Below are 12,538 nucleotides of genomic sequence, written 5' to 3' on the forward strand. Positions count from 1 at the left end.
CTTGTTCTCTCTTTTCCCACAGAGATCCTGCCAGCCTTTTCATTTTATTTTAAGATTGTGTTACTGAACCAGATGATTCAGCTTCATCCTTTGCTTCTCGGGCTCAAAAAATAAAAGCTCAGGCTGTGGGATTTAACAAACACTTCTACTTCTTCCATTCCAGACCCTGTCAGCTGCACTGATCCAACGGCACTCAGAGTAGATCTACAACTCTGAACCCCATTCCTCCTGGATTTTAGTGCTGGCCTGCAACCAAGAACTTGCTCCAGCTGCACTGGCCTCTAATTTCCTTAACTCTTTCCTCTTCTTTACTCTGGTTTTGGGGATTTAGAGATGGAGGAAAGGAGAGTCATTCATGCTTCACACAAGTGTTTATCAACCATCTATTCTGTGCCAGCCACTGAGGTTACAGCAGGGAATAAGGCAGGCGAGGTCCCTGTCCACAGAGAAGCCATATTCTGACTGATGGGTAACAACTACAGAGCACGCATTACTGCTACAAGACGTATCTGCATGTGTGATTTCATTTAGTCCTGATGATGGCGGCACTAATGTTATCCTCATTTACTGAGACGCAGGTGCTAACTGAGGTCATGCAGCTGTAAGTGATGGAGACACAATTGAAATCCAAGGACTCCGATTCCAGAACACTTGGATTCCTAACCAGTATAATATTGGCAAAATAGTTCTTTTGGGTAGATAAATATATGCTGTGTGTTTGTTTGTTTTTTGGTTAATCCTCACCTGAGGAATTTTAGAAAGTTCTTGAAGGGAGGGAGGAGGGGGAGAGAGAGAGAGAGAGAGAGAGAGAGAGAGAGAGAGAGAGAGAGAGAGAGAGAGAGAGATGTGTCACACATCAATTGGTTGCTTCCTGCACACACCCTCACCAACAATTGAACCTGCAACCCAGGTAACTGCCCTTGACCAGAATCGAACCCAAGACCCTTTGGTGTGCAAGGAGGGGCCGATGCTCTATCCACTGAGCACACCAGCCAGGGCTTGTATGCTGTTTTTAAACAGTATCAGTAATATCTCTATTGCAATTCTAAACAGAAAAAGCAGTTCTTTTTTTAAGGAAAATAGTGCAGGTGGCATTCAATAGTTGCTTATGTAGCATCTATCACCTCTTTCCCGCTTCTACAGTGAGCCTCTCCTGCCCCTCCTCCCTCCCTTCCCCCATTGCAGAGTATCCAGGTGGCTCAGATGGGATGCGGCCACCACCAACTCCACAGGTCGGTACTAATTCGCATGAACCAAACAACCTGTGCCACCTTTGTGGCCACATGATTGGTAGGGATGAGATCAGTGTCTGGCATTCTAATAGCCACAGTGATTGGTTCAGGTTTATATTGGTTCAGGTGAGAGGTGAGGCTCTCTGTCCTCCCAGTTAGGAGAGAGGGCGTACATAACCCTAACTGCTGCTGCAGCCAGCAGGTAGGAGAAGCTGAGAGCAGCACAGGTAAATGGAACCGAAACCCTGGTCAGGCAACTTGGCTCATTGGAGTGTTGTCCCCTACACTAAGGGGTGCGGGTATGGTGGTATGATTCCCAGACAGGGCACATACCCAGGTTGGGGATTCCATCCAGGGAGGTACACATGTGGGAGACAGCTGATTGATGTTTCTCTCTCTCCTTTCTCTATCTAAAAATCAATAAACACAACCTTTTTGTGAGGATTTAAAATAAAATAAAATGAGCCACCCTGCCATCTGTTTTGCCACTTGACTTTTCAGTGCTGTGAGCCAGAAATAGGCTTTATTGTTTACATCATTTTGAGTTGGAGTTTCTTTTCATTTCATCCCACATCATGCTATTTGATACAAATAACTTCTTGTATTTAGGTAGATGGACCCTAAATGCTTAAGTACGTTAAAAAAAAATTCCATAAGAAACTGAAAAAAAAGTAAATTATTCAGAGGGCTTCAAACATCCAGAGAACATTTGCAAATAAATTTGGATTTCTGACTTACATGACAGAAAGGTAAGATACAGTAAAATAAAATAAAATTCACCTAGCTCTGTTTCACACATGAAGATAATCAAGTTTGTGAGTTAACAGTTTGGGGCCAGATGTAACAGATGGTTAGTTAATTAGCCCATGAGAGGCTGGTTTGAGAATGTAGTGTCTTGGATTTTGTTACTAAAAACACTCCTGTTTTTGCCAAACAACACTGTTTTGGAGGTTTGCCATCACAAACACAGAGAGCTTGCTGTGATGATTTGTGCTTTTGGTGGGAGCAAGAGATACCACTCAGTTATAACAATGTGAGAGGCAAGACATCAGCCTGCTTGTGTGTTCAATTACTCACACATCAGATTTAAAAGCACAGCTTCGTTGTGTTAAATAATGAGTGAAGATAACAGTGATGTGATTAGGACTTCAAAATGCATGGGAGTGTGTAGTCTTCCAAGGACATTCCCTCCGTGTCCAATTTAATGTTCCGTGGAGATCTTGGCCTCTGAGGAACGGGCCAGAGATGATTACGAATTAGTGGAGATGCAGCACAGTAAAGCTCAACTTTTACCAAATTGGGAAGATCAGTCTGGAGAGGGAAGTTAGCTCTCTAATCAAGACATCCCAGTATGTTTTCAGCTTCCCTATTAGCTCTATTGGCCCAAGATGGCTCTGTCGAATTACACAGAAAATGACAGCTTTCCACTCTGGTCTTAGAACAAAATATTAAGAAAAGTCTGCCTGGCAATGGTGAAATCAGAAGTGGTTAGAAGTATTTACCTTAATGATACAGGTATCATTAAATACTGTATCTGAAAACCGGGACATGGACAGACATACACCATATATTCTCATAGGAATAAAATACATCTGGATCACTGCTCTATTAAAACTAATGAGGGAGAAACTCGTGTACATAGAGCATCAAGTATACTCATGCAGGATAACATCATATGCAAGCAGTGGCTGGGCTCTGAACAGATTGTGCCCCAGAAACTAGTTTTTATGGGTTTTATGGAACTTGGAACAGATTTTTTTTGATAGGAACAAATGTAACTGTCAAAAGGCCAGCACATAATGCCTCATAATGGGAACAGTTACCGTAACACCTAGCCACGCTATTAATGTGCTTCTGGGGGAAGTGGTTCAGGCCATACGTGGGTTGCTGCCCTTCTCCCCAGCTACAGTAGGGGCGGGGTCCTCCTTGGCTGTCCCATGGAGATGTGTATAGTGAGGAGAAGGCTGTTGATGGGTGGGAAGAGGCAAGGACTCAACTATGGAAGGGAATGGGAATGAGTGGCATGAGAGAGGAGGCGAGAGCATTATAGAGCCAGAGGATGAGAAAGTCCATGGCTCCTCACAGAGTAAGTCCTGCTTGTGACTCATATCTCTTTTAAAGCCTCTTATCTTTGAGGACAATAGCAGATTTTGCTTAAGGTCACTTCGTAGACAAAGGAAATTATGGGGGCATTAATTCAATTCAGATAACTGGGAGGATTCCAGTGAATCTTGACACAGCCGGGCTCTTCTGACAGTGAGCTGTGGAACTCTGACATTGCTGACTACCGCTTCTGAGTTTTGGGTATGGGAATGTTCAGCACTTATGGCCAGCAGAAAGGAAGGTCAAAATTGAATAAATGTCAAACATTACCCTGATATGAATATCACTGTAACAAAGGCCTCATTATATTTTCTTTCTATTCAAGGCAAACAAAATTTGACTTCTTATTGAAATGAGGGCAAAGTTAAAATTTTATTTTTATTTATTATTTGTAAATTTTAATTTAGTTCCATTTTATTTCAGGAAGTACATGTTCATTCTTCCATGAAAAACTTAAGTACACATCTTTTACATAGTTTTTCTATATGAACAAAACCCACCTACAATGAAATGAATCATACAAACTTTTTTCTTGGGAGAGGGGTCCATACCTCATCAGCTCCTCAAAGCTGGTCAAGATTCACTGCTCTAAAAGAACGAAAGTCCAAGTTGCCATCAGTGAAAAAGTATAATGTGTGAACGCTTTAAGACTGGGAACTCTACTTCCCATGTTCTTTGAATCTCACTAAGAAGCCGATTTCTTAATCTCCATCTTTTTATATATGTCACCATCTATTCCACATCCTGGCAGGATACGTACTCACTGGGATCGAGTTTCCTTTCTTCCCTTTTGTCTTCTACCTACCTCCACCTACTCAATGTCCTAGCTGTTTTCTTCAGGAATTATTGTCTTTGTCAATATTGTCTGCTACTCCTTGAATTCTTTCTGGTATTCCATTGTAATAATCTTTGCTCATTTTACCAGCTTTCTGTTTATCACAGGCTTCCTGAAATTCCTTCGTGCTCCAATCTCTCTTCTTGGCAAGAATGGGACCATGAACATGAGCATTGCCGAAGCATTGCCTGAGCACGTTCTGTGGATGTCAGGCAATATGTTAGGTGCTGAGGATAAGATGCACAGTCTCTGCCTCAAGGAATTTAACAGCCTGGTAAAACTTTCCAGGACCTTCCGTCCATCTGCTAGAAAGGGAAAGCTGTTGTGAATGAATAGTTTGGGTGCTACCCACCCTGGCATATTTACCTATCGAATGTGTCCCTGGGCATTGTATAGGTGGTGAGGACATATGCCATTCCCCAGTCTCATTTTACAGAGGGGCAAGCAAACGTGCAGAGATGATGGTTATTATATAATTAAATTAATTGAAAATTAATCACTAGCCAAAGAGAGTTCCATTCCTTTTTGACTGCTATGATTATGTATCAGTACTTTGAAGAAGATTGCTTTGGATTTTCTTTGATCAGCCAGTTAACACAAATTCAGTGAGCACAGGTAGATATATGCCAGATTCTGGGGACACACTCAGACAAAGACTCTTCTGGAGTTTACAAGCTACTGGAGAGAAAGTGGATAGGGATCTGTTAACATTGTCACTTGCCTCATTTCTCTTAGACCTGCTCTAATTCCCTGCCCAACTCAAGTAGGTCCTGTATATAGCTGCTTTGGTTCACTGAGTTGACCCAAACTCGGACCCCTAACTGCAGATCCTCCCAGGTGTGATAAGGTTCCTTACAGTGGCTCACTCAGCAGCAGTAACAATGGCTTCTCTGCTACTGTGGTTGATTTTACTGGCTATGCGTGAATTGCTTTTCAACACGAACAGTGGTAACCTTAACAACACTGAATGGAGTCACAATAGTATTCTTTGGCCAAATTCTTCTATAGAATAGATGTCTAGTTTGTGTGAACTCCTGTGAAACTCATAAGATGGACATGATCCATAACATTACTAAGAGTTTTTCCAGAGATATTTTAATTTGATTTCTGGGAAACAAATGGAAAACAAAAGCCTGAAATACAGACTGCAAAGCAATCAAAAGTAAATATCCCAGCCGAATGGGGTATGAACTGCGTGAGATTCCACTCCTCCCCTCACTCTAAAGAGATTATAAATACTTTGCTCCAATGAATTGAGAACATGCCACAGGTCCTTTTATTCTCATTAAAGACCTTATGCCAACATGCACCGGACCCAAGGATGTTCTTCAAATGGAACTATTGGTCTTTCTCATTCTTTCCAACACTGATTTTCACAGGGAATGTATAACCTGGCCAGACAGGTACTCTTATTGGTTTGATGTTCATCCGTACTTAGTCCTTTTATCCACCTATCTACAACCTGGGGAAGGACACCGTGTTGCTGACTGCCTGTACCTGCTGTTCTCTGATGTGTGAGGAGCAGTGGTCTAGGCTGATTAGGGTGCCCACTCAGCACTGTGATTGTTAGTGTTATGTGTCTGTGTCAGCTTGGCTGGGTTGTAGTGCCCAAGTATTTGTTCAAACATTATTCTGGGTATGTGTTAGGAAGTTTTCTTTTTCATCTTTAAAAAAATTATTTTTAATTATAGTTGACACATAATATATTAATTTCAGGTGTACAACATAGTAATCAGGCATTTATATAACTTACAAAGTGATTACAGTGATAAGTCTAGTACCCACCTGACACTATACATAGTTATTACAGTAATAGAGGCCTGGTGCATGAAATTCATGCATGGGTAAGGTCCCTAGGCCTGGCCAGCTATCAGGGCTGATCTGAGCCTTCCAGCTGCTGGCCGGGGACTTCCTTCCCCCAGCTGCCGGCTGCTGGCCAAGGCCTTCTTTTGTTCTGCGCTGCCCCCTCGTGGTCAGCGCACATCATAGCGAGTGGTCAAACTCCCAGTCGGTTGAACTCCCAAGGGGACAATTTGCATATTAGCCTTTTATTATATAGGATTATTGACTATATTCCCTATGCTGTACCTGACATCCCTGTGACCATTTTGTAACTGCCTCTTTGTATTTCTTAATCCCTTTAACTTTATCACCCAGCCCACCAATCCCCCTTCCATCTGGCAACTATCAGTTAGTTTTCTGTACCTATAAGTTTGTTCCTGTTTTGTTTGTTCTTTTATTTTGTTTTCTAGATTCCCCATATAAGCAAAATCATATGGTATTTGTTTTCATCTGTATGATTTATTTCACTTAGCATAATATTTTGGATGAAATTAACATTTGAATGGGTAGACTTTGAGTAAAGCAGCTTGCTCCCCATAGTGTGGGTGGGTTTCATCCAGTGGTTCTCAACCTGTGGATCGCGACCCCTGAAAATACATCCTGCATATCAGATATTTACATTACAATTCATAACAGTAGCAAAATTACAGTTATAAAGTAGCAATGAAAATAATTTTGTGGTTGGGGGTCACCACAACATGAGGAACTGTATTAAAGGGTCACGGCATTAGGAAAGTTGAGAACCACTGAATCAGTTGAAGGCCTGAACAGATGAAAAGACAAAGCAGCAGAGAATTCTTCCAGCAGACAGCCTTTGGACTCGTTCTGAAATGTTTACTCTTTCTTGGGTCTCCAGACTGCCTGACCACCCTGCAGATTTTAGTCTTGACAGTCTCCACAATTGTGTGAGCCAATTCTTTAAAATAATCTATCATTCTATTATCTCTCTCTCTCTCTCTCTCTCTCTCTCTCTCTCTCTCTCTCTCTCTCACACACACACACACACACACACACACACACACACACACACACACACACGTACACACACACAGCCTATTGGTTCTGTTCTCTAGAGAACTCTTGGTCAACAGATATGTGTGCTACCAAGATCCCCTCTACATAGCAACAATGGAAGGCTGAGCCCATGTACTTTGTGCTGTGGCAACACCCCAGGTGACCACTAGGTCCATTTAAAACATTAAATATGATCCAACAAGACTTTCAGTAGCCTTATATCTGCTATGACACCATGCTGCCAACTAGTGAACATGTCTGTGGACTGACTGACTGATTTAGTTAAAATTTGGAACTTTGGAACCCTTTCTTTTCTTTTATTAAAAAATTAATCTTTATTGTTCAGATTATTACATTTGTTCCTCTTTTTTCCCCCCATAACTCCCCTCCTCCCAGTTCCCACCCCACCCTCCGCCCTCACTCCCCACCCACTGTCTTCATCCATAGGTGCACGATTTTTGTCCAGTCTCTTCTCACATCTCCCACACCCCTTTCCCCCCAAAGAATAGTCAGTCCATTCCCTTTCTATGTCCCTGATTCTATTACAATCCCCAGTTCATTCTGTTTATCAGATTATTTATTCACTTGATTCTTAGATTCACTTGTTGATAGATGCGTATTTGTTGTTCATAATTTGTATCTTTACCTTTTTCTTCTTCCTCTTCTTAAAGGATACCTTTCAGCATTTCATATAATACTGGTTTGGTGGTGATGAACTCCTTTAGCTTTTCCTTAACTGTGAAGCTCTTTATCTGACCTTCAATTCTGAATGATAGCTTTGCTGGGTAAAGTAATCTTGGTTGTAGGTTCTTGCTATTCATCACTTTGAATATTTCTTGCCACTCCCTTCTGGCCTGCAAAGTTTCTGTTGAGAAATCAGCTGACAGTCGTATGGGTATTCCCTTGTAGGTAACTGAGTTTCTTTCTCTTGCTGCTTTTAAGATTCTCTCTTTGTCTTTTGCTCTTGGCATTTTAATTATGATGTGTCTTGGTGTGGTCCTCTTTGGATTCCTTTTGTTTGGGGTTCTCTGCACTTCCTGGACTTGTAAGTCTATTTCTTTCACCAGGTAGGGGAAGTTTTCTGTCATTATTTCTTCAAATAGGTTTTCAACATCTTGCTCTCTCTCATCTTCTGGCACCCCTATAATTCGGATGTTGGTACGCTTGAAGTTGTCCCAGAGGCTCCTTACACTATCTTCGTATTTTTGGATTCTTTTTTCATTTTGCTTTTCTGGTTGGGTGTTTTTTGCTTCTTCGCATTCCAAATCTTTGACTTGATTCTTGCACTCCTCTGGTCTGCTGTTGGGAGTCTGTATAATATTCTTTATTTCAGTCAGGGTATGCTTAATTTCTAGTTGGTCCTTTATCACAACATTGAGGGTCTCATTAGATTTCTTGTACATCTCATTAAGTTTATTGGCAGTCTCTAGAAGACTCTTGAAAGACCTCAAAAGTGTGGTTTTGAATTCTATATCCAGCAGCCTGCTTTCCTCCAGTTCTGTCATTTGTGTCCTGTTTCTTTGTCTCAGCATTTTTTATGTTTCGCTGTGTCGATAGAGTGGCTTTCTGTGCTAAGTGTCCCAATTACCTGAGGTAGACACTCTTGGTGCACTCCCTAGTGGTCTTTGTGCGCAGTCTTGTTGTAGCTAAGCCTTGATTGTTGTAGGTAACACTGGGAGGGATTTGACTTCCAGGCCAACTCCATGAGTCTTTATTTTCTTTGTTTAACCCCTTCACCCTTCTCACCCAAGTCCCAGCCTCCTCCCCTCTAATAGCGGCCAGTCTGTTCTCTGTATCCATGAGTCTATCTCTACTTTGTTAGTTTATTCTGCTCATTAGATTCCACATATGATTGAAATCATTTGGTACTTGTCTTTCTCTGACTGGCTTATTTCACTTAGCATAATAATCTCCAGGTCCATCCATGCTATTGCAAAAGGTAAAATTTCCTTTTTTTTTTTTCCTTTACGGCTCAGTAGTATTAAATTGTTTAATGTACCACAGCTTTTTTATTCACTCATCTACTGATGGGCACTTGGGGTGCTTCCAAATCTTGGCTATCTATACTAATAAAAGGGAAATATGCAAATGGTCGGGACACCTCATGCATAAGGATCTATCTGCAGGAGGCTGCGTGTTCAGCAGGTGCATGTGGGTGGGGACTTGCAGCGTCGGGGACTTGTGTCATGCCGTCACAATCCAAAACCAGGAGGCCTGGGGCCCAGCGGAGGCCTCTGCATGGCTCCACCAGAGGTCCAAAGGCTTCCGCGCAGCCTGGCCCAGAGGCGGGGCCTGGTGAAAGCCTTTTTGCGGTGAGGCCTAGGGGTTCCCTCGGCTCCATGCAGCGAGGCCTGGGGGTCCTGCGGCTCTGTGCAGTGCAGAGGTGAGACCCCCAGCTCCAGCCTACCTCTTTGGGGCAATCCCTCGAGGAGCCCTGGATGGGTGGGCGGGGCCTACCTCTTTGGGGTGATGGACTGCAGGGCTGCCACACTGTGACAGGGCACAGGCCAGGCTGGGGGATTCCACACACCCCCATCCCCGAGTGCACAAATTTTGTGCACTGGGCCACTAGTTGTAAATAACACTGCAGTGAACATGAGGGTGCATATATTCATCTGAATTAGTGTTTCAGGTTTTATCATATATATCCCCAGAAGTAGTTTTGCTGGGTCATAAGGCAGTTCCATTTTTAAATTTTTGAGGTAATACCATATTGCTTTTCACAGTGACTGCGCTAGTCTGTTTTCCCACCAACAGCGCACAAGGGTTCCCTTTCCTCTACATACTTACCAACACTTGTTGTTTTCGATTTGTTGATTATAGCCATTTTGACAGGTGTGAGGTGATACCTCATTGTGGTTTTAATTTTCATTTCTCTGATGATTAGTGTTGTTGAGCATCCTTTCATATGTCTTTTGGCCATCTATATGTCCTCTTTGGAGAAGTGTCTATTCAGGTCCTTGGCCCATTTCTTAATTGGATTATTTGGTTTTTTTGTGTTGAGTTTTATAAATTCCTTACAAATTTATGGCATTAAGCCCTTATCAGATGTGTCATTGGTGAATATGTTCTCCCATTCAGTGAGTTGTCTTTTTATTTTGTTGACTAGAGTCCCGGTGCACAAATTTGTGCACCAGTGGGGTCCCTCGGCAGGATTGGGCTGAAACCGGCTCTCCAACATCCCCCAAGGGGTCCCAGATTGCAAGAGGGCTCAGGCCAGGCCAAGGGACCCCACCAGTGCACGATCAGGGCCAGGGAGGGATGCGGGAGGTTGGCTAGCCAGGGAGGGGCTGCGGGAGGGCCCCAGGGCATGTCCGGCCCATCTTGCTCAGTCCCTATCGGCTGGACCCCAGCAGCAAGCTAACCTACCAGTTGGAGCACCTGCCTCCTGGTGGTCAGTGCACCTCATAGCAACTGGTCGACCGTTCGACTGTCTGCCCCCTGGTGGTCAGTGCACGTCATAGTGAGCAGTTGTGCGGCCTTAGTATATCATTAGCATATTATGCTTTGATTGGTTGAACGGACTACTGAATGACTAGACACTTAGCATATTAGACTTTTATTATATAGGATGGTTTCCTTTGCTGCACAAAAACTTTTTAGTCCCATTTTGTTTATTTTTGTTTGTTTGTTTCCCGTGACCAAGGAGATATACCAGAAAAAAAATATTGCTAGGAGAAACATCCAAGATTTTGCTGCTTATGCTTTCTTCTAAGATTTTTATGGTTTCGAGTCTTAACATTTAAGCCTTTAATCCATTTGAGTTTATTCTTGTGTATAGTGTAAGAATGTGGTCTAGTTTTATTATTGTTTTGCATGTACCCAACCAATTTTCCCACCACCATTTGTTGAATAGACTATTCCATTATATGTATTTGCCTCCTTTGTCAAATATTAATTGACTGTAGAGATCTGGGTTTATTTATGGGCTCTCTAGTCTATTCCATTGTCTATTTTTATGCTGCTAACATGCTGTTCTGATTACTATGACCTATATAAGATAGCATGATTCTCTCAACTTTGTTCTTCTTTTTCTTGATTGCTCTAGCTATTTGAGGCCTTTTGAGGTTCCATATAAATTTTTGGAATATATATTTTTTCTAGTTCTGTGAAGTACACCATTGGTATCTTGATAGGAATTGTGTTGAATCTATAGATTGCTTTGGGTAGTATGGACAGTTTAATGATGTTAATTCTTCCTATTGATGAACACAGTATATTCTTTCACTTATTTGCACCTTCAATTTCATTCTTTGGTGTCTTATAATTTTCTGAGTGTGGGTCTTTTACATCCTTGACTAAACTTATTCCTATGTGTGTGTGTTTTTAAGCAACTACGAATGGGATTGTTTTCTTAGTTTCCCTTTATGATAGTTCATTATTGCTGTATAGAAAGTGCAACTGATTTCTGGATTTATTTCTGTTCTGCCTGCTACTTTACTGAATTCATTTATCAGTTCTAGTAGTTCTTTTTTTTTTCTTTTTGGTAAAATTTTTAGGTTTCTCTATACCAGTGATGACGAACCTATGACACGCGTGTCAGAGATGACACGTGAACTCATTTTTTTGGTTGATTTTTATTTGTTAAATGGCATTTAAATATATAAAATAAATATCAAAAATATAAGTCTTTGTTTTACTATGGTTGCAAATATCAAAAAATTTCTATATGTGACACAGCACCAGAGTTAAGTTAGGGTTTTTCAAAATGCTGACACGCCGAGCTCAAAAGGTTTGCCATCACTGCTCTATACAGTATCATGCCATCAGTGAATAATGACAATTTTACTTCTTCCTTTCCAACGTGTGTGCCTTTTATTTCTTCCTGTTTGATTGCTGTGGCTAGGACTTCCAGCACTATGTTGAATAAGAGTGGTGAAAGCAGACATCCTCTCTGGTTCCCAATTTTAAGGAAATCGCTTGTAGTTTTGACCATTGAGTATGATGTTGACTATGGGTTTGTTATATGGCCTTTACTATGTTGAGGTATGTACCCTCTATTCTAACTTTGCTGAGAGTTTATTCATAAATGGGAGCTGGATTTATTAAGTGGTGTTTGGATCTATGTATATGAACATGTGGTTTCTATCCTTCCTTTTGTTTATGTGGTGTATCACATTTCTTGATTTGCTGATATTGAACCAACCTTGCTTCCCCAGAATAAATCCCACCTGATCATGGTGTATGATCTTTTTAATGTAATGCTGGACCCAGTTTGCTAATATATTGTTGAGGATTTTAGCATCTATGTTCATCAGGGATATTGGCCTCTAATTTTCTTTCTTTGTAGTGTCTAGATCTGGTTTTGGATAATGATGGCCTTGTAAAATGAGCTTGGGAGTCTTCCCTCCTCTTGAATTTTTTTAAATACTTTGAGAAGGATAGGTATTAATTCTTCTTTTAATATTTGGTAAAATTCCCCTGTGAAGCCATTTGGTCCGGGACTCTTGTTTGTTGGAAGTTTTTGTTTTGTTTTGTTTCTTTTTTAAAAAATTTTATTACTGCCTCTATT

The sequence above is a fragment of the Myotis myotis genome, unplaced genomic scaffold (assembly GCF_014108235.1).
Source record: "Myotis myotis isolate mMyoMyo1 unplaced genomic scaffold, mMyoMyo1.p scaffold_m19_p_1, whole genome shotgun sequence".
NCBI lineage: Eukaryota > Metazoa > Chordata > Mammalia > Chiroptera > Vespertilionidae > Myotis > Myotis myotis.